Raw genomic sequence first — 22949 nt, forward strand, 5'->3', positions numbered from 1 at the left:
ACTATGTTTAACGACGCCAGAACACGTCTCTACCTAGACCTCTAGATGTTTGCGTTATGTTACAAAGCGTTGTTATGTAAATTGGATTTATTTTAATGTTGATCTTGTTTAACAGTTTGTCTTTAAGGATCACCACGAGATGTATATAACAAATTCCTGAATGCAATCTAAGATGAGAAGCAAACTTTTCAATCTTTCAACTTTGAAAACCTTAACTACTGAGGGAAAAGAAAGGCAAATCTTTTCACACAGATCATAGAGCACACACTAAAATGCAAATTTTCCTAAATCGTCAAGCACACAGTCAAATGCAAAATGCACAATGCATGTATTTTCTTTTCCCTTTCTTAATGTGGATGGATACAAAAAGAAAGTGGTTATATAACTTTGATTTCGATTTAAAGCGAAAGTAAACAAGTTTGTCCAACAATCAAAAGACACCTTAAGATTCACTTGCTTAATCACTGGAAATACATGAAATCAAACCATACTAACGAAATTAAAATGAATAATCAGCTATAGACAGAAAGCAAGCTAACTCTTTAGACCAGCAAAATGCCTAACACAGGTTCAGATCTAAGAGGCCAAAAGTATGACTAGTTTACTCTTCGTTATGGGAAATTGTAAATGAGTAAGAAATACAAAGAACAAGTACAATTTCGTTATATAACAGAGGCGGAATGATGGCAAGTAATATTGGTTTCAAAACAAGTACAAGACTGACACTTAGCAGCAAATCTAAGTGAAAACAGGCAAGAGAAAGGAGGAAACCCCAAATGCACTAAGCAAATTTGGGCCAACGCAGGCTCTGCACAGCCAAACTGGCTCTCAGCGCGGGTAGCCCCTTCGGGACCTGCGTTGCAAAGCAGGTAGCCTGTGTACTACCTGCTTTGGAAAACGAGAGTTGCGTTTTCACAGTTTCCGGGTCATAATTTTCTCTAAAATGCACGGTTTTTTCTCAAATCAGAGACATTCAGTCAAGCACACTCAAAGGGATGATTTATAAGGTGCAAAGCTATCACTAAGAGTTTACAAGGATCTTTGTAGATCAGCTCTTCAAATCATGAACTTGCTCAAAAATGAGCCAGAGTAGCTGCCCCTCTACTTCGCTTTTGATATAGTCAAAAGCTTTTCGATTTGGTACTCTTTGGTTCAGGAAATGAATAGCAAAGATACTACAAACACAATCAAACGGATACGATCCCCAGCGGAGTTGCCAGTTTGTTGTAGGGAAAAGTATCCGACTCGGATGACCCTAACCCACTCTAAGGGTGATAGTTCCTTAGCAACAACTGTAAAACAAACTACTGAAGGTTTACTTCTTTATGAAAGCAAAAGAGAGTGGAGAAAGCACTAACCGTTGCCTTGCGCTTAATGTCGAATCCAAACTCTTCTCTTTGGCCACTTGCTCCTAGCTCTTTGTCCTTCTGCTCGCCCAGCTACAATGAGATCCTGCAAAACAACAAAGAAGGAAACTACAAGAAGCATGCAATCATAACTGGTTCATGGATTAGTGTAAACCAAACATGCAATCATCACAATGTATAATTGAAACAAGAGCACATAGAAGAACCTCAATAGCTTTTATTAATGTAGAAGAAAAGGTTCTGAGAGGATTACAACCATTGCAGGCTCCAACCCAGCAACACCTCCCAGCAGAAAGAATTGCTCTTCTTCACCTCTCTCAAACAATCACCCAATAACTCAAGAATGAAACCAACAGCATATCATTACTTTGCACAAAATTCCAGCCTCCTGAGCTCATAGGAGAGAGCTCAATATATAGATGAATTGAGAAAGGATGAGTCAGCTTGCAACTGATGTGTAGCTGCCTTGTGTCCTCTCTCTCTTCAGTTAATCTTTAGTTGATATTCAGTTCTTGAGTCCACTTGGTGAACCTTGCTTCCACTTGGAGAAACAAAGCCTCTGACTCATCACAAGGCGAAATACCTGATCCAAGTGTCATTTTTGGAAGATTCCAAAGCAATGACTCACTGTGCCACATGTCCAAACTCGCCCAACGCAGGTGGGATTTGTTCTACCTGCTTTGCAACACAGGTACACCATGGAGCAGTTGTGTTTCAGCGCAGAAGCCTAGTGGAGCACCTGCTTTGATTTCAGGATTGCTTGTTTTTGAGTGTTTTCAGGTGGAGAACTGATCTGAGAGCTGTTGGTTTGCTGACCTTGTTCCTCTAGGGGTAGGAACATCATGTTTAGGGAACTTTGGATCCCTTGGATTATTGACAATTCATGCTTGTTGTTGTAAGGCACAAAATTGTCTATAACAGTGTACTAGTTAAAAAATAAATCTCAAGTTTTTGAAACTTTCAAAAAAGTTCATGTATGGATCCAAAATGAAGCATAATCACATATTGGCTCTTTTCGCATTAATAATGTAAGAGAATGTACCTAGAATGAATTTGAAAATCTCTTTGTCAGCATGGGATTCAACATCCAACTACTGTTCCATACAATTCTCAACAAATTAGTGTCGCTGAAAGAATGAATAAGACTATATTGAATACGGTTTGTTCCATGAGGTTTTTAAAAGAAGCAAAGTTGATGGTTTGTGATAATGAGGTTCTATATGTAGTGTATGTGAAAAACATATTTCCATCTCATGTGCTCATAAATAAGACTCCTAATGGAATGTTGTATGGTTTCATTCCTTTGATAAGACATCTCAAGGTCATTAGTTCAACCAATTATGACTTGATTCCTAGGGGAAATGGAAAAAGCTTGATGCAAGTGATCAAAAGTGCATCTTATTGGGGTATTCAAGTACAACCAAGGCATATTGTATTTATGATGAGGTAATTAAAACATTTATTCTTTCCAAAATTTTATTTTTTCTTGAATCTTCTAGACCTAAAAACATTGTTGAGTGAAAACTTGATCATTTGGATATATTTGTTGATATAAATACATATCATGAATTTGGTAAAAGTTTCCACATCTTGAATGGGGGATCACTATCTTGGATCAATATTTGGAATCTCATTTTGAAGAACCATCTCATGCTTATGAAGTTACAACCACTTCAACAGATTAGGAAGATCCTTTGAATAAGCATAAAGAAAGCCTTGTGGCTAAAGTATTTGCACAAAAGGAAGGTGTTTATAATGATGATATTTTTTCCCTCACAACAAAATGGAACACCAAACAAACCACCTTTTCCCTGGTAGCTCAGAATGGATGGAAATTTCATCAAATGGACGTGAAGACTACTTTCTTGAATGGAGACTTGAAGGACAATGCCTTCATGTCTTAGATAGAAGGTTTTGTTGTGAATGGACAACAACATAAATTGTGTAAACTCATTAAATCGTTATATGGCCTAAAACAAGCACTATGAGCCTAGCGTAAAAAGTCAACTAAGCATATTCTGAAATTGAGTTTCAAATACTTTAATCTTAATAATGCAAATTTATTTGTCAAGAAGGTTGGACAAATTATTGTATATATTGTAGTATGTAAATGATATATTGATGATAGGGAAAATTGAAAGATATATTACATCCATAAATAAAGAATGAAGATTTGAGAGTATATATTTGGGACATATTCACTATTACTTGGGCATTGAAGTGACTCAACATCCAAATTACATATTCATCTCTCAGAAGAAGTAAATTGTAGATTTGTTGAATAGGTTTGACATGGTTGAATGTAATCCGCTCTCTACTCCGATGGTGTAATACCATCCTCCCATATTTACCCAAGTTACTAGCTTGCCAGGGTAAAAATGTGATGGAGAGTTACTATGATATGATTTAACTCCCCATGTATAGTTAAGGAAGTTGAATCGACAAGAAAATACCAATTTGCACTTCCTCAAGAGCTATAGAACCTTCAGGAGTGAACCAACCCCTTCAGGTGTCCAACCCCTGAGAGAACTTGATGTTTTTTTGAACTAGATCCCCAGTCACTCCCATTACAAGGCATGCATGCGACCAAGACCCTCCAATAACTCCCACAACAAGACATCTATGCGACTTTCATGTAGTTTTATGTTAGTGGCCACAGATACTGAGCCACATTTTCAAGGCTAGGACTCAGGCCGCTGCCTAGAACTTCATGAAACTTCCAGAAATGATAACTAACAATGATATAAAGCTACTAATGCAACCACTTGAACAAGGACTTGACCTGACCCCTACTAGCCATGATAGGAATTTCGTCAAACATATCATAAACATGTAATCTACAAGTCATAACAACATATCTGAACATAGGGGTCTCATACTTATCTGGGATTTGTCAAGAAGGAATGATGCCTCCTTATAGTAGCTCCATTATCATCTATTAGGCCATAGTTCACTATTCATTCATTTACTAATCAAGAATGATAAGAGCCACAACTAAGATTTGTCATAAATCCATGCATATAACCAGCATATAACCAACTAAACAACATAGATACGACAACCATCAAACCACATGTTAACAAGTACATTTACACATACACCCCAAGAGGAAAAAACTCTTATTAACATATGCAAAAGCCAATCAAACTAAGGACTTACACGTACCACCCGTCCATAGATTGTCTAAACCAAATCTTTCTGTCAATCACCCCCGTACCATATTTCAAGCATGAATGTGGGACCCACAACAGAACCAATCAAGGCTTCCTCAAGTTTTACCGTGTAACCCGCTAAGGGATTCCTAGACCAAACAATGAACATGCACTTCATGATTTACCACAATCCCACCATATACAAATCAAGTTATCACTGGGACCTAAACAAGCATGGATGCCTCTAGATCTCTCCAACTGTAGAGGAGGATAATGTTGCTTCATTACATTCCAATAGAGGAACAAGATGCTGACATCTTGACAAAGGCGTTGTTAGGAGGGAAGTTTGAATTCCATAGGGGAAGGATAGGGGTGGTTGATAATCCCTTTCTTTCTAAGAGGGAGTGTTGAGAAGTAGCAAGAAAATGTCGGTTATGACTTTTTCCTTGGTCAAAATTGAGATAATTTGAATTTCCACATCAACAAAAATCTTGGAGGTAGTTAACTGAAGTGACATGGCTCATGTCACTCAATTAAATCATTTAATTTGAGTGACATGATTGATAATTTGTATCAATCTAATTCATTTATATTAAGTTGTCTCTAGTTAAACTAGTTCCAACTTTTGGAGGAACTAGAGGGAGGTCAATTATGTAGTGTAACTTTATTCCAACTCAGTGATCATCCAGTTAACTGATGAATCAACCCTAATTAGCTAATGCATGCAGATAATTCGAGCTACCCAGTTGAGGTGGATATTCCAAGGTAATGTAACATCAACTGTAGACTATTCTGGAGTGTACAGGTGTTGCATGCAATCATAGATCAATCCTTGGGAATTGCATAATCAATTTGGAGGAAATTCCTAAATAATAGGGGCCTAATTTTCTTAGGATTTGTGCAAGGAAATAGGGGCTTGGGTGATTTTATATTTGGCTAAGTGTTGGCCAAAGTTATTCAATTGATGAGAGAGATACATTATTCACTTTTAGGTTGTGCTCACACTAAGCAAGCATTTGTAATACATCTCTATTATTTGATTTATGCAAGACAGACTGAAGGGGTTTTGAGTAATTGGTTTCCCTTAGATAAATCATTGTGCATGTCTGATGTTTCTTATTGCATGTTTATGGTTGGTGTTCTAAATTGTGAATTGAATTCCATAGAGCACCAGAGTAGGATTATGTCTTGTGATTTAGATTAAAATTTCATAAGAAATTGCAATTATATAACCATAAAGATACAAATATTCAGAGTTCTGTTATCTATGGAGTTTAATGTTGTAATGTTACTATTTATTACTACATTATTTTACTTGTTATTAGAGTTGTACGTTGTCATCTTTCTCCATCAACCTTGGCTACCTTCATGTTAAGATTTGGTTATTATTGGGTTAATGCAGGACCATTATCCTACTTACCCTATTTGTGGCTCAATCATATTGTGTGGGTATTTCTTACAACTACTACTTGTGGTCATCATTGAATACAATACCATATTTGTGGTTTGATTTTTCCTATAGAATGGTTTCTTTGTGCTTGTGATAATCCCAATGCAATGCAGGTGTGCCCTATCTTACATATTAAACAAGTCAACTGCCCCAAAAATGACTCAACAAGAACCCTTGAGGGTTTGACCTTTTGACATAAAGTTTGAAATATTTTAGTAAGAATTTTTTCTTGTGCTAGAAAATTTCCTTTGTAAAACTTAGGTGCCTCTAATAAATATTCTTTTTTTTTTTTAAGGAGGGGAAGTCACTCTTAGAAGGCTCATTTAGCTTCCTTATGATTTCTTTGGAAGTCTCCCACTTTACATACACATCATAATCACAACCATGTTGCTGTTGAATCCACTCTCCTCATTATCTATTGATTTGGTATTAGCAACACCCTTAATTACATACACATCACAATCGTGGCCCTATAGTTGTTAAACCTAGTTCTCCTTATTATACATTGATTTGGTAGCAACAACTTATTTATTAGGTGTTTTTGGTATTTCTTTATAACAATGACTTAGTATTGATTTTATATCAGTCAATATCAAAACAAAGTCACTAACCATTGAATGAGATAGTGCTCTCAGAGCATCTCCCTGAGACAATCTTGTGCTACTTCTAGTTTTTTTGTTGATATGTTTACATTTCTTTCCAATGATTCATGGCCTAGTTTTATCCTCTTCCAAGACATAAAATCTCTAGGGATCATTGATGATGAAAGGGTTATTGGGCTCATTAATGTAGATTATTGAGGGAGGGAGATTCTAGCTGAGATAACTTTACCATCGCTTCTAGTTGAATTTGGAGAACAGATCGAGTTGTTCTTGGTTGTTGACCTTATAGGTGTTGTAGAAGCTTCATTTTCAAAGTCCTTTTCTGTTTCATCTAAGATGAGCTTGTTTCTCTAACTAGCCTCGATGCTTTATTTCGTAGAAAAAACTTCCTTGTTATTCCCACACACAAGAAAAAGTTATAAATACATTCCCTTATTCATTTGTTACATATATTTCTAAACTCTTTAATTTTTCCAATTCCTCATGGAAATGGCATCCTTTTCTTCTATTGTCAAAATCTATTAACATGTTTATTGTCATCAAGAGTTGTCTCTTTATTTGAAACAACCTTCGTCACTTATTCCCCACTTTCCCCTTCCTCATTCCCAGTTAGTATCCAATGTTTAATTTGTAGTCTTGTGGGTTGTATAAGATCATCATCTTCATCTTTGTAAAATGAGCTTCCCTCAAGATTGCCTCCATGTAAGTGCCTAGGCTTCTACAAATTAGGCAATCCATTTTTTTCATTGGAGGTCATTTCATGATTGCTATTCAAGTGATTTTCACCCTCATACTTGTTGTATATAGAATTTCTCTACCATTATATTTTTGTAGTTACAAACATGTTAGAAGGTTCAACTTCTTACAAATATTTTTAGCCTATTGCAACATGTTTGTTCACCCTGATAAAGCATGTTATAGAGATTGTCTCAATTTATTTACTTGAATTCTCAATTCCTTCTTCTCAAGTACTCGGCCTAAGTTTTCTTATTAGGTTTATAGTTTCATAATATACTATTCTATCCAATATGAAAGTACCAAGTACTACAGATTGAAATCCCAAGGATTCACCTTTTCCATTTGGAGGGGGGTTGGGAAAATCAACAATGCACTTCTCTTTGGCCCCATATTCTAGTGTCTTAATGGACTTGTGTGTGTCTCAAGGATATAGACTCACATAGAATACCATCAAATTTTTGGCATCGTCAGGCTCAAAAGAATCCTATTGCATCTAAAAATAAAAATTAATTATTCTAATTTGGATTTGCAATCATCCTCAACCCTTGTCCATTATATACCTGGACTTTTCAATTATAGCTTTACAAGATTCCAAGGAGAGAGGACCTTACACAACTACAAGTCTATATCTAAAGCATGGATCCAAGTGGTTTTCATGTACACCCAGTTACCCACTATTTTGGTTGGGTACTTATTTGGGAAATTGAAGACCAAACCTTGGTACAAAAATGAAGTAGTGAGAAAACCATCCTTGAACAGTGATAAGAAAATTATGCCTCCAATAATTTCCTAAGTAGTTGAGACCTTCATTCATAAAGATTACATAGAAATCGGAACTTCACTACAACACTTGGTGTACATTCCTTAAGGTAGACATGAAGAAGAAATGTGGAAAACCTTGTTATGATACAAGAGCATAGAAGTATGGATTGACCGTTAGACATAAGACTTGTATCACGCCATGAAGATGTGAGCATTTGCGGTAATCAAACAAATTCTGAAATTGATCATGAAGAGATAACCAAAGATGGTGATGCCAATTATGGTGTTGCAATGGGTGTCTCTAGAACATAAGTTACTAAGAAAATCTCATATGTAATTATATTGGATGACAAGAAATTGTAGTGATCCATCTACGACATTTGGTCTTCTCTGCAAGTGTTTTACCATGAACTTGATAGTGAAACAAATGAATAGGCTTCTCCATACATTACTTTTTTTGGCTTCATGTAACTAGATTATATTTGAGTCCCTAAGGTATTATGTTGTTGGTTTGATTAGGTTTTTTCTTCAAGATAAAATGGAAGGATGACTATGATATGTTTTTATGTCTATGTACTATTCGATATACTTTTCCCTGACAAATTGTGACACTGCCCAAATGCCACCATAAATAATAACTAATTATTTCGTATCATTTGAAAACCATGCACCACATTGTGCTTCCACTCAAGATGCCTTCCATGTGTGTCGAACACTGCCTCGTGACAGGAATGATCGTGATGTTATTCCAAAATCAGCTAATGGTAATCACTACAATGCAAGGATAATGTTTTAGAGGACTCTTAGACTTAATGAAATGATCTATAATCCATACATTATGGAATGTGATAGATACGAGATGAGAATTCGTGTTTTTAGACTAAATAAGACAAAACTAAAGCTCTTTTGTTAGTGGGATTCAAAATCATCTTTGTATGCCAAAACAACAATGGGGTTTACCCACACAGAGAAACATATATGACCAGAATGAAGAATTAGAAACAAGGGATTCTTGAATATAGGACCCCCATCATAGAACCTCGAAGAAATAATAATAAGTTTGTTTGTACATATAAGTGTGAAGAAGAATTCAAAAAGTTAGAGGAACTATTAATAACCATGCCCATTCTAAAGGTACTTAACATGGAACAAGAATTTTTGGTTTACATTGATGCATCCAAGGAAGACCTTGGATGTGTATTGCTACAAGATGGAGGATAATAACCTATGTGTAAATAAGACGTAGGCTATGTTAGCATTCCTTAGTTTTCCCAAGGATGAGAAAGGAAGCCAAGGAGGTAACCTCAGACCAACTTTGGACTTGGAAGCTAGCCCCAAATTAGAGAGGGCTTTCTCTAAAATAACCTCACAACCAATGGAAATGATAGGAGAATATGTATATTTTAGGCTAGGTATTTTGCACAGTAGGGTTTGATTAGGGTTTGTCGGATAAGAGCACTAGGTCTAAGAAGTAGGTCAAGTATTCCTAAAGATCAGTTGTAGTCATAAGATGGGGCAAGGTAGATTCAATCAGTGGCTCAAAATCATTTGTCATTGTAGTGTAGTGAGGATAATGTAGTAGGATTTAAGTGAGAAAAATCATGAATTCACTTATGTAGAAAGAAAACATTGAAACGCTAATCCCAAACAAAACAGAGCATTCAGATGATGATTTCTATTTAAAAATCATGAGATAAATCATAAGCTAAAATGTATATGGCTTCTAGGTAGGTCTAATAATAAAATATAAAAGAAAACAGAAGAAAAAATAGAGCCACTGTCACAACACAAGAATCCCATAAAGATAGCTGCAATTGCATATATTTCTGCCAATATCAAGTACGCTAGTTCAAGAGCATGAGTTTCCAATATCCAATCCTCTCCTTTTCTTGATTCTGACTACATATAGATGAAAAACCAAATTCCCCCTCTTGGGGGTCAAATCCTTCATCCTAGGAACTAATTACATCATTTTCTCTAACCATTGCCAAAAACTAGGGAGGTTAGATACCAATTCCCTTTTTACACTGACTGATTTGATTTGACTTTGAAAGCTTTAATTAAAAGGAAATCAACTCTAACCATCACTAAAATTCTTAATTACATCATATAAAATAAACGAGATACAAATTACATCTACCAAGGCCAAATCTTGACCATCAAAATGCAGAAACAAGCCTCCTCCACAGAAGCGCAACGAACTTTGGCAAGATGTTTTGATGGCTTTCAGGGATGTTTAAACTTTTTTGAAGGCTATTACAGGTAGCTTAGGATTTATACTACACCTATGAAGCTTCAAGTCACCAAAAATACATCTCTAAGACACCTCAAAACTAATTAGAATACAACTACTCCAGAAGCACAGCAAGTGACCCAAAACAGTGGCAGAAGGGTGATATAGGTGGTTTTTGGCCATTTTCTGAAAATTCATGAGCTGACAAGTGACCCCAAGTAGATTTCTGGAATGTAATAATAAAAATCCACCTCCAAATTCTTTCCAATCTTCATTTGGAGCCTCTGGGAAAAAGCGCAGCGAGCACACACTGCGTTTCTATAGAGTACCCTTTAACTGTGTGCAAAAATTCTTCAAAATTTCAAACATTTGTTTCTTTTTCTTGTTTTCTGAGTTGCATTTAGGCCACTAAGGATGCATCATATAGAAGGTCAAGGTTGTCCCTTTTCTTTATCTTGTTAAGGTATTTCTTGAGTTTTCCCTTCATGTTCTTGACCTTAACCCTAGAAACTGTGTTCCTTGCATAATAATGTCTAGCCATATTCCTTTGCATGGTGACATCTCTGTTTGCCTTCTTCAAAGGCTTCTCTTAATACTCATTCACCTATTCAAGCAAATACTCCTTGTTGTATTCAAAACCAGTAGCTATGGGGTCATTGGAGTCTTTGTGAGCTTGAGGAGGAGATGGCTCTTTGTCATGTTGTTATTTCCTTGCCATTGCTCTTGTTGTAGGTCTCCTTGGATGCCTCTGAAGGTTTGTGTCTTCCATTTTCTCTACATTAATAACTGCATTTCCCTTGTCCTTGGCTGCGAAAAGATCTGCTCTACTAGATGAGGGATAACCTTCACGTGATTTACCATGCTGCAATAGGCTTAGATTCAGTTACCTATTCTCTTATTTCAAGGAACCACCATGAAATTGGCTTTAGAAAGGTCATCTTGTAACTCTTTGAGCTGTGTCTACTACTCTTTAATGATGTCTTTTGCTGCCTTATCTCCATGATCAATCATATCTACCTTAGTAGGTACCTCTTCATGATGCTACAATGGTGAATCACCTCTATCCCTAAGTGATTTCTCTGTCACGGCTTCAACTTGAACTTCTTCAATAATAACCTCCTTAGGCACTCTTTGTGCTTGAGCCCTAGTCATAGGATTAGGAGTAGGCATGTCTCTTTCTATCTCAGGGGAAAAAACCAACCTCTTAACCTTCTTGTATGTTTGTGAAACCTCTTCCCCAAGCTGTCTTTTTGCCACTGATGGTATGCTAGATGGCTCAGGTCTCTATGGCCCAAATGATGTATGTGTACTGAGGCTTTTGGACTGATGAGAGATAGGTAAGAGAGTAACTGCCTCCAAGAATGCTTCCCATGACATATTGACCTATGTGAGCTAGTGGAGAACTATGACTTTGATAAAATCATGATGGAAGAAGCTTGCTTGATGATCTTTCCCTTCTCTGCACCTTTTCAGTCATCTTAAACAAGCTTCTTATAAACAAGTAATTGGGTAGGTTTATTGGTTGGATGGATGTGAAATGCATCAATAACCTGATGTGATACTAATATAACCTACTGAACCTGCCTTCACAAGAGAAATATTTCATAATCATCTTCATCAAAGGAGTATATTTATCCAATAATTTCCTGCTAGGAAAGATATGAGATGGGGTTTTCTTATACTGTGGTTTCAGGAACACTTTGTAGTTTTCAATGTCCAAATCCATCCCCTTTAACCAAATTTATCCTCGACTGGGGATACTAATGGCTGAAGCTATAACCTCTGTTGAGACTAGGAAGTCCATCACTGCTATGGTGGTCTTATTCCTCTTGAAATTGGTGGAAAATAGATTATTCAACTCACAATGGTAGCCCACCTCTTGTACTTTCCACAAAACCCTAAGTAGCCTACTTGTTCAAATGACCTCTTGATGAACTCAGAAGCATTGATCTCTTACATATGAGTTGGCTCATATATTGAGATCTGTCCCCTGTTATTGTATTTCTTCTTTTCACTGGCCATGTTTTTGGCTTTACTTGACTAAAAATCCTAGTTTGAGAGGAGAAAGGGTAGGGGTCTAGAGCTGCAAAACAAGGGAAACAGAGCAGCTAGTTTAGGGAGGGCAATGGAGGGGATAGGAGTTAGGGAAGTTTTTAGGGAAAATTTAAGGGGTAGGGGTAGATGTTGGGGATAACTTGGCAGTGAAATTTCTTAGAATGTGTGAGGGAAGAAGGGGAAAAAATGAAAAACACATTGAAAACCCAGAAACGCAGCAAAAGCGCAGCGAAGGCTTGGGTTTTTTTAGAAAAGTGATTGGATGAGTGAAATAGGTATGGGAAATGGTTTAGGAGGGTTTAATAAGTTCATACAAGTGTATTTGGGTATAAAACTAAGGAACTTCTTCTTAGAATGAAACAAAGACCATTAAAACTTAAAAACACAGCAAAGACCCTAGGAGAGGGGATTTAATCACTTTTAGAGGGAAAACACTGCATTAGAGGGTTGATGAAAGGTTTAATTAATTTTTCAAGAGTGTTTGAAGCTTTTAGAGTGAGAAATGAGCTCTTTCTTTACTTTGTTTGACCTCCAAACCTAAAAACACAGTGAATCTTCAGAAGCACAGCAAAAACGCAACAAGTTAATGGAAAAAGCAATGGGTGATGGAATTTCGAAGATCTGATGGTTGTGATGAGGCACGATGGTAGAGAGGAGCTCTTGGAGTATGAAATTAAGTTTTTGAATGATTTAGTGCCCTTTGTTAGCTTGAAACTGGATTTTGGCTTGATGAAAACATGACATCATCTATACTTTTGAGAAAATGACAACTGACTAATTTGACATGCAACATTATGTCTTCAAAAGGAAATGTTACTTTGATTTCTTTTGTTCCCTAGTTTCTAACTCCCATGATGATGACCAAATGGATGACATGACTCCCTAAATAGATATTCATGACTAATATAATGATGAAAATCCTAGACCATGACCTATATGATGACACATTAACTCTTTTGATGACCTAGGACAGGGGATGATGACATTACCATGATGGGTGATGGTGACCTTGAGAAAATGGAGGGAGTAGAAATGACCTAGATAGTAACCAATGACCATTTGACAACCAAGAGGTATCAAATTTTATTTGAAAATATAACAATTTGACCTAATGACCCTATCAACCACATGGAAAGAGTACATTTGATCATTGGTGACTCATAGACACTAACATTGGCTCCATCTGGGGATGGCAGCTCCTTTAGGAGGTGTCAAGAACACTGTAGACTAGGTAGCCTCATCCATTGGGCAAGGGAGTCAAAATAAAACACTTGACATTCAAATGAATCACTAACTAAACTTAGGAAAAACTGACACTGACTTGACTTGACTGAAAATTTGACTTTACAACTTTAGAAAGAAAACAACAGTTGGTCATAGAAGCCTTATAACCTTCTCCTAGCGCTTCAAACTTCTTTGACAACTCCTCTCCTTGACAACAAATAAAAATGTTATTTACAATGGAAATGAAAACTTTTGTGCAAGATCAGGTGAAATAATGTTTGAGGAGTCTACCATTCACCGATCCTCCTGGAAGTGCTTGCCCGTCAAGATCTTCTAACAAGTAAGCATTTTTCCCTCTAAATGCTAAAATCTTGTAGGGTCCTTTCCATAGGTTGTCGAACTTACCATGTTTTTCCTTATCCTCATTCCTAGCATCCCATCAGAGAACAACATCTCCCAATTTGAAATCATCATCCTTTGTTTTCTGATCATAAATCTTCTTAATATTCTCCTGAAGCTTTGAAGTATTGTGGAAAAATTCTTCCTTAGACTGCTGCAAGTGAATCATTTGATTGATTCTTCATTGAATATCATTTGGCTCACTATCAACCTCTTATAGGATTTTCATCACTGACACCGCTAGGGAAGCTGGAAACACTGTATCTACACCATAGACCAACTGAAAGGGTGACATGTCGATAGATTTCTTTGTGCTCACTCTGTCTTCACATAGAGCATTAATTAACTTTTTATGCCAATTCCTTTTGTTCTCTTCCAACAAATTTTTTATTATGTTCACCAATGACTTGTTTGATGATTCTGCCAGCCCATTTCCTTGAGGGTAATATGTTGTCTAATTCCTATCTTATGTGATATTTATCACAAAATTCTATTATATTTTGGTATTTTAAGGTTGTTGCATTGTCAGTAATTATTTTATATGGGCAACCAAAGGGAGAAAAAATATTACTCTCGATAAACTAAATAATTACCGGATATGTAGCTTTTCTCGTAGGAATGGCCTCAATCCACTTTGTGAAATAGTCTGTGGCAGTATCCACTTATGCTGAGTTGTGGATGGAGGATGAATCTCGCCGATGAATTCAAGCCCCCACTACTGAAAGGATGCTTGGACTGAAATTGGCTGCAAGGGTAGCGGTAACAACTTTCTCTCTCTAAAAAATTTGGCACTCATAACAACTCATGATTGTTTTATATACATCGAAAAACAAACTAGACCAATAGAAACCAGCCCTCAATATATTATCTGTTGTAGTTTTCCAGAAAAATGACCACCATAATCACCTTTATGGAAATCATTCATCACTTCTTTAGCTTCACTTTCTACCAAACAATTCAATAAAACCCCTCCCGGATCCTTCCAATATAAAGCATTATCAAGAATACAATACTTTCGAGCCTTCAATTTCAATCATCTACCTTTACTCTTGGACACACTCGATGGAGGATTTAAATTTGCAGCACATGAACTATATCTGAATACCATGGTGATGAAGTAAAAATTTTAGATACCTAAGGAAATGAATCAACCACCTTCTCCTCAGAAAGTGCAGCAATAAGGTTGATGTCCAAGGCATGTAAGTTAGATATTCCCATAATCTTAGCCAAGCCCTATCCTTTGACTAGCTTTGTAGGTCTGTTTTCTAAGTCATATTCCAGCATAGCAACTATCCACTTACCATGCCTACCTTCAGGATCATTCTGCATTAACACATCTTTGACAACAACATTTGGAACATAGGCAAGAATATGCGAATGAAGGATATAAAATCGGAAGTCTTTCAAAGCTTTAACTAGTGCCAATGCCTATTTTTCAATGATATTATATTTAAGAGCCCCATCCCTTATTGTTCTACTAAAGAAGGAAATTGGTTGCTCTATTTCTGATCTATATTCTGCATGAGGACAGCAGCCAATGTATGCTCAAAGGCAAAGAAAAAGATGATAAAATCTAGTGTATAATCCGGTCTATTAAGGATAGGATCATGGGACAATGAAAAATTGACTTGATTGAATAATTTCCTTGCCTCCTCAGACCATTTCACTTCGCTTTTTTTCTTCAACATATTAGTGATTTCCCTTAAATGTTTAGCAAGGTTAGGAATAAACCTCCTCAAAAAATTGATCTTACCATTCAAAGATTGAATTTCCTTCTTATTTCTAGGAAAATCCAATTGATGAATTACCTAAATCCTTGAAGGATCTACTCGGATGCCATATTTAGATATAATATGACAAGAAATTTTCCCTCCTCCATAGAAAATAAACGTTTCTTTGTATTTAGTGATATGCCAAATTTTTTGCACCTTTGGAAGATTGTCCTTAAATGTTGCAAGTGCTCTTTGTCCATCTTGGAAAAAATGGTTATGTCATTGAGATAAAAGACCAAAAATACATCCTTCTCATTGGAAAACGCGATATCCATTGCTCGCTGAAAAGTTCCTCCTGCGTTCTTCAACCCAAAAGGCATCTTAAAGTACATAAAAGTACCCCAGGGTGTCGTTAAAGTTGTCTTTTCTTAGTCATCCAAATGAACCAAGATCTTATTCTACCCTGAATATCCATCTAGTAATGACATCCTGAAAGAAATAACCAACCTCTGTAGGATATGATCCATCTTTGGAATTGGATAGTTTTCCTTCAATGACACTTTATTTAAATTGCGGAAATCAATACACAAGTGAATCTCACTTGTATTCTTTCTTACCGATACTAAATTTGACATCCAATTTGAGAAACGGAGAGGGACAATAATAGTAGAAGTCTACAACCTGTTTACTTCCTTTTCAATAGAGGGCAGAAACTTCAGATTCATCCTTCTAAGTTTCTGATGGAAAGGCTTCTGATCGGGATTTATGGGAATGGTATGCTGAATTATGCTCTTTTCATAAACCTTCAGATTAGTGTAATCCCATGAAAAAACATCAGCAAATTCAGTCATGAGTGCTGCATATTTACCTTTCACTTCTAGAATCAAAGACTTTGATATATTAGCCATTCTTGTCTTCACGGGCGTGCCAATATTAAGGTCTTCTACACCTGCTTCAGTTGGCATCATTGTTGGTTTATGTGCAACATCATCATGATCAAAAAGCTCCTCTAAGGGTACAAGATCTCTTGGAATTGAGTTATCCTTCAGTTGTAGTACCTCTAATTCGAATGCATCCATTTCCTGATCATCTTCATAAAACATATCATCAATTTGAGAAGTAGAAAACTTTTCTTCCATCTGCAATTTTTTTTAATTTGTTTGTCATCCTGAAAAACTTGCCAATACCAAAGATTGTCCGGAACAATAGGGTGATGTTTGACATTGATCTCATACTTCTTGTTGGGATATACCGAAATTTTAAACATACTGGATGAAGTGGAAAGGGAATCAATAATGATATTGTTGTTTCTTAGGATCAATGATAAAGTATATTCAGGAAAGGTCTTAAGAATGTCTAATACTGCATTGTGGTATGCTCGCATTCTAGGATGCTTGGCCTGGTATTCCCCTTTGACTTTCTTTATTACTAACTCGAAGTTGCCATATACATAAATCTTCTTAGAAACTAGTTTCTTGAGTATTTTAAGACTGACTATCAAAGCCTCATACTCTGCCTCATTGTTGGAAAAATCAAATGCTAATTTATAGGAACAAAACCAGACATTACGAGGAAGATTAGACAATTTATTCATAGGACCATGAATCCAAATCCCAATTTTAGCTCCCTCCTTACCTAAGGCTCCAACAAAGTCCATGGTCCATAAACCATTTTCTTCATTGGTAAGGTCAATTTTGGATGACTCATTTTAATTATCTGTTTGAGAATGATCTACTGTCCTAATAGGTTCTTTCTCATGTACTATTTCAGCTGTCTTTTCAATTTCTGCACTTGACTGCAAACTACTCGGTGCTTGTTCTTGTTTTTCTACACTTGAAACTTCTTGAACACAATCTAAAATTTTTGGAATTTCTTCTTTTTCTTCTATCTGGTTTTCTAACTCAACTAAACAATCATCATTATACAAAATAAAAGACTCTAAATTTGTATGTACGGCATGAATTGGGTGATTATTGGGTTCCTTGCTACTAATCATGTACTTCATCTTTTTCTCCCTGTATAATTTTCTGAGTTGCCCAAAAACTAGTATAGTAGCATAGGAAAAGTCTAGCTACAACGTGCCTTTAAGTTTGGCTCCCCATGATCAGGAGAAAAGAATTCCATATCTTGGGGAATGTCAGCTACAACCCATCTATGAGAACATTATTTTCTAGAATTTGATCTAAGGATACCATTAAATCTTTGATCAGACCGAGACACTCAACCCTTACCGAGTCAAAAGAGTAAAGGTCATGGTATGGTCTGGTAATATCCAATCCTAATTTATCCATGATGGCTTTGGGCATGAGATTATGGGAGGCCCCGGAGTCTAGCATAGCATTATGGAGGATGAAGTCATGAATTTTGAGACTGAGGTAAAAAGGAGGAACTTCAATGTCTTCTAAGTTACCATCTACAATAGGTCCAAACAAAAGCTCAGGGTGGTCATCGATAACATTCACCATAGTAGACATTTGATCAAGCTTGAGCATTTTGGCTACAAGGAACTTGTACTAGTCATTCTTGATTAATTCAGTCAATGGAATTTAGACTTTAAGTTTTGAAATTTCATTCTCAAGACTAAATAAAGTAGAATTCTTTTCTAGCTCTTTAGATGGCATGTCCTTCTTCTCGAGTTATTCTCTGATGGGGATCTCCTTTCTTTGTCCTCCAACTTGAGTTTGTTTGTCTTTCTTCAGAGTGCTAGTAGAAGCTTCATTACTTTTTCCCTGATTAGCAACAACAATGTCTTTTTCCTTATTCTGATTTGTAGAGGTCATCTCTTTATTCTAAGTATCTGTTTGGGAATTTTGTCTTTTCAGATTTGAAGTTATGAGCACATTTCTATTCCTTAAGCTATATTTCCTTTGCACTTGGCTAAGAGAATTTTGATAACCTTTTTTATAATCCTCTGTCTATATTGCTAACATATCATCATTAGAAATAACATATTGTTGATCATCTAGTACATAAGGTTCTTCAGAATATCCATCCTCCTCAGTCAAGAAAATGGGTTGTTGATCTTCCTCAAAAAGTGATTTTGATCCTTTGAGATTTCTTCTTCCTCATCAAGGCCCTATGTATAATTTTGCTGAAAAGGAGCAAAAATCTACTGCTTACCTTGTTTATTTTGACCCCTCTGCTCCCTTTGCTTAATCCTGAATTGGGGTTGTTGTTGTTGATCTCTGTAGTTGGGATTTTTTATTGGAGGTCCTGCTTGTCTCTTTGTGATAGTCATCTTGTCCATCATCTTCTCCATTGTCTTAATCAAAGTATCAATTTTACCCTCAGATGAAGTGGATGGCTCCTCCTTTATGGTAACCTTATTTTCTCATTTCATCTTTGATTTCTTAATAATCAGAGTTATCTCAATGCTTAATGTGTTTCTTTGCATTTCTTCAAGAGGGGAAGGACTTCTCTCCCTCAACTAGTAGGCCATATATGGATCAAAAGCATCTGGATAATGAAGAAGTGCCAAGCCAAGAGGAGGCTTAATATTTTCCAGGATAGATTTATATATCAGATTAAATATGGCTGTGAAATCTTGCACAGATTCATTAGTGTTTCTTTTCAAGGCATCGTGCTCGGCCAGAATTTGGAGAGGATTATTTTTCTCTTCCCACTTTTTTAGGAATAGGTCCATTAACTATTGGTAAGTGGTTATAGAATCAATTGTTAAGGAACGAAACCATTTCTTGACTTCCCCTGAAAAACTTTGTGCTATAATGCGCATTTTGGCATCTTCATTATCAATTTCCTCAAGATCAATAAAATCAACCACTTTATCTATATGTTGCCTGGCTGTGACTTCTGTTGTCCCATCAAACAAAGGCAATCTCTGACCATAACCTTGAGGCAAAGCAGTGAGTTGTGCAGGTAAAACTAGAAGAGAAAATCTTGCCATAACTGTTACAGAAGGTAGTATAGTAATCACAACAGGAGGGGTTGATGAATGGAATGATTATGGAGGAAGCAATGGATTGACAGTGGAGGATGATGGAGTAGTTGTATGAGGAGGTTTGACAGTAGATATAGTAGCAGATAAAATATCTTGCTGGTATTGGATATAAGATTTTTCAAAGGCTAATTGGAGCTGATTAACCAAATTTTTAAGTTTATATAATTGTGACCAAATTTTCTTATCACACTCAGTAGATGGAGACTCAGGAGATGGAAAGTAGGATTCAAACTTAGAGGGATCAAAAACAGTTTCTGAGAGGAAATAATTTGACTTGGATTTGAAAAAAGACATCTCAAAATTGATATCAAAAGATAAATCTTGAAGAGCAACCAATTCTGCGGGCAAAGATGCATATCTTTCCAGTAAAGGTGTACCTGTTTCAACTTCTTGAGGCTAAGATATTTGCTGCCTCAATATCCTTTCGAGGTCATCAACTGGTGATGGAGGATTTGGATTAGGATTGGACCTTGTGTGCCTTTTGGGAGCCAATGTTCTTCTGAATATGCACTTTGGCTCTGAAACAATTGAATCAAAATTCTTTGAAAGGTAGGACCTGTCACCCATAGGCCTAGACCTCAACGAACTTGTAAGAAAAATCCTAGGGAAGATTTTAAACTCGTTCCCCAGAAACGACACCAAAAATGTTAACACTTCTTAGTTTTCCCAAGGCTGAGAAAGGAAGTCAAGGAGGTAACCTCAGACCAAATTTGGACTTGGCAACTAGCCCTACCAAATCAAAGAGGGCTCTCTCTAAAATAACCTCACAACCAATGGAAATGAATGGGGTTAGGTACTTTTTACAATAGGGTTTGATTAGGGTTTGTTGGATAAGAGCTCTAGATATGAGAACTAGGTCAAGTATTCCTAAAGATCAGTTGTAGTCATAAGATGGGGCAAGGTAGATGCAATCAGCGACTCGAAATTATTTTTCATTGTAGTGTAGTGAGGATATTGTAGTAGGAGTTAAGTGAGAAAAAGCATGAATTCGCTTATCTAGAAAGAAAACATTGAAATTTTAATCCCAAACAAAACAAAACATTCAGATGATGATTTCTGTTTAAAACTCATGAGATAAAGCATAAGATGAAATGTATATGGCTGCTAGATAGGTCTAATAATAAAATATAAAATAAAACAGAAGAAAAAACAGAGCCACTATCACAACACAAGAATCCCATAAAAATAGTTGCAACTGCATATATTTCTGCCAATATCAAGTACACTAGTTCAAGAGCATGAGTTTCCAATATCCAACCCTCTCCTTTACTTGATTATGACTACATATAGATGAAAAATCGAATTCCCCCTCTTGGGGTCGAATCCTTCATCCTAGGAACTAATTACATCATTTTCTCTAACCATTTCCAAAAACTAGGGAAGTTAGAAACCAATTCCCTTTTTACACTAATTGATTTGATTTTGAAAGATTTAATTACAATGAAATCAACTCTAACCATCACTAGAATGCTTAATTACATCATGTAAAATCAATGAGAGACAAATTACATCTACCAAGGTCAACCCTTGACCATCAAAACGCAGAAGAAGGCCTCCTCCATAGAAGCAATGAATGATTATAGAAGCGCAGCAAACTGACAGCAGAAGCGCAACGAAATTGGGCAAGATGTTTTGATGACTTTGGGGGATATTAAAACTTTGTTGAAGGCTGGTATAGGTATCTTAGGATGTCTACTACACCTCTAAAGCTTCAAGTCACCAAAAATACATCTCTAAGATACCTCAAACTTATTAGAATACAACTACTCCAATTGCACAGCTAGTGACCCAAAACAGTAGCAGAAAGGTGAAAAATAGGTGGTTTTTGGCCTTTTTCTGAAAATCCATGAGCTGAAAATTAAACCCAAGTACATTTCTGGAATGTACTATTCAAAATCCACCTCGAAATTCTTTCCAATATTCATTTGGAGCCTCTGGGAAAAAGCGCAGCGAGCACACACTGTGTTTCTGTAGAGTACCCTTTAACTATGTGCAAAAATTCTTCAAAATTTCAAAAATTTGTTTCTTTTCTTGTTTTCTGAGCTGCATTTAGGCCACTAAGGATGCATCAGCTAGAAGTTCAAGGTTGTCCCTCTTCTTGAGCTTCTTAAGGGATTTCTTGAGTTTTCCCTTCATGTTCTTGACCTTAACCCTAGAAACCATGTTCCTTGCATAATAATGTCTAGCCATATTCCTCTGCATGGTGACATCTTTGTTTGCCTTCTTCAAAAGCTTCTCTAAATGCTCATTCACATGTTCAAGCCAATACTCCCTGTTCTCTTCAAAACCAACAACTATGGGGTCATTGGGGTCTTTGTGTGCTTGAGGAGGAGATGGCTCTTTGTCATGTTGTTATTTCCTTTCCATTGCTCTTGTTGTAGGTATCCTTGGCTGTCTCTTAAGGTTTGTGTCTTCCATTTGCTCTACATCAATGAATGTTTTTCCCTTGTCCTTGGCTGCCAAAATATCTTCTCTACTAGATGAGGGAGAATCTTCATGTGATTTACCTTGTTGCATTAGGCTTAGCTTCAGTTGCCTATTCTATTGTTTCAAGAAATCCACCATGAAATTGGCTTTAGAAAGGTCATCTTGTAATTCTTTGATCTATGTTTGTTACTCTTTAATGATGTCTTCTGCTGCCTTATCTCCATGATCATTCATATCTACCTTAGGAGGTACCTCTTCATGATGTTGCAATGGTGAATCACCTCTATCCCTAGGTGATTTCTCTCTCACGACTTCAACTTGAACTTCTTCAATAATAACCTCCTTAGGCACTCTTTTTGCTTGAGCCCTAGTCATAGGTTTAGGAGTAGGCATGTCTATTTCTATATCAAGGGAAAAAAAACCAGCCTATTACCCTTCTTGCATGTTTGTGAAACCTCTGCTCTAGGCTGTCTTTTTGTCACTGATGGTATGCTAGATGGCTCGGGTCTCTATGGCCCAAATGATATAGGAGTATTGAGGCTTTTGGACTGATGAGAGATAGGCAAGAGAGTAGCTGCCTCCAAGAATGCTTCCCATGACATATTGACCTGTGTGAGTTGGTGGAGAACTATGACTTTGATCAAAGCATGATGGAATAAGCTTTCTTGATGATCTTTCCCTTTAGTCTACACCTTTTCAGTCATCTTAACCAGGCTTCTAAACAAGTAATTGGGTAGGTTTAGTGGTTTGATGGATGTGAAATGCATCAACAGCCTGATGTGATACTAATATAACCTACTGAACTTGCCTTCACAAGTGAAATATTTCATAATCATATCCATAAAATGAGTATATTTATCCAATAATTTC

The sequence above is a fragment of the Pinus tabuliformis genome, chromosome 1_1, assembly GCF_031772625.1.
Source record: "Pinus tabuliformis cultivar Carrire ecotype Pingquan chromosome 1_1, CPIR1, whole genome shotgun sequence".
Taxonomy (NCBI): Eukaryota; Viridiplantae; Streptophyta; class Pinopsida; order Pinales; family Pinaceae; genus Pinus; species Pinus tabuliformis.